This window comes from Nannospalax galili, unplaced genomic scaffold (genome assembly GCF_000622305.1).
Source record: "Nannospalax galili isolate Female #2095 unplaced genomic scaffold, S.galili_v1.0 scaffold383, whole genome shotgun sequence".
In the NCBI taxonomy this organism is placed as follows: Eukaryota; Metazoa; Chordata; class Mammalia; order Rodentia; family Spalacidae; genus Nannospalax; species Nannospalax galili.
The window spans coordinates 1,628,264-1,629,748 of record NW_008351346.1 but is presented as its reverse complement, the minus strand read 5'-3'; positions in this window follow the sequence as shown (position 1 = coordinate 1,629,748).

Here is a 1,485-nt window from a genome sequence, read left to right as displayed (position 1 = left end):
GAAGGAGAGAGGTGGGGGCCTAGGGAAGGGGAGGGGGCGGGGAGGCCAGGAGGCGGGGGCAGGAGGATGGGGGCAGGCTCCGGAGCCCCGCCTCCTTCTCTGATTGGTCAGCCAGGGAAAGATGGGTTCCTCCTCCCTCAACTTTCCACCCAGCTCCTCCTCCTCCGCCTCCTTCAGCTCCTCCTCGGCTAGGCAGCCTGTCAATCAGAGTTCAGAGGTGGGCCAGGAAGGAGGATGAGCTGGGATCAAGTCTCCAGTCCTTAAAGGTGCAGGGCAGCCCTGCCCTCTGCCTCTTCTCTAGCCTGCCTCACTTAGGCTGCAACCTTGAGGCTCCACTTAAACGCAAGTGTAACACGAAAGCACGCAGGCCATGTGGGTCTCTGCGACCCAGCCCTGGTTTTTTCTTGTTGAGGCACTGCCACTGTAAACTTGATTCTTTGAAATCCTTAGACCTCAGGGAAATTGTTAAAAGCCAAACTTTGTCATCCAACGCAGTTAGTAAATAAAATCGAGCTGCTAATATAATTAATAATGATCTCTGATAGATGAAAGAGGCGATAATAGATAATTTGCAAAAGCCCAACTCTTATCCCAGTATAAAGAAGAGTGAATTGCCATTTTTTGTGGGACGAATACTAAGCTGTGAACCATGAAACCAAATAAAACTTGGGAAAAAGACTAATAAATAAGTTCACCAAATGAAACAAATTCAACATTTCTCTTCCCCCCTGGGGGAACTTGGTTATTTGGCTTAAATACTTAATAAAGGAATACATTATCACAGTCTGCTTCTAGTTTTTAATATAGTCTAATAAGCATTAATAACAGGGAGAAGAAGCGAAGCGACATTTATTGAATGCCTACTACGCACAAAGTAATTTACGTGAGTTATTGTATTTAATCCCCAAGACATCTCTGTGAATTATGGATTATTATTCTCATTTCACAAAGAGGAAACTCAGAAAGGTTAAGGAACTTGTCCAGAGTCCATAGTTATTAAGTGTCAAAGCTGGAATTCAAACCCAAGTGTGGTTCCCTCCAAAGGCCTGGTTTATCTGTGTTTAGCAGATCTCAGATCTAACAGAAATATGTGAATGTGGTTTTTAAAAAAAAAAGTATACGTAGTTTAAAAACAGACTTAAGGCACTTAGAAGGACAGATATTAAAACAAGAGGTCTTGGATTAAAAATAACTAGGAAATAAATAATATATAAATAAATTAATTAAGTGGAATCAGGCAAAAAGCCAATAAGAAATTCCTAAACAAAGTCCAGTCCACTGACTCCACAGAAGGCACAAATTGACCTTTGTTCTTTTCTTTGGTCCAGGCAAGAGGAAGACTCCATTTGTCCACATACTCTCATGATGCCCATAACATAAAAAAATATACAGTCACATAGGAAAAGCCCGGACTATCTGTGGATAGCAAACATTCTCTCCTGCAGGTAACCCTGTTCCTGCATGACTGTATAGCCAAAGGAGATG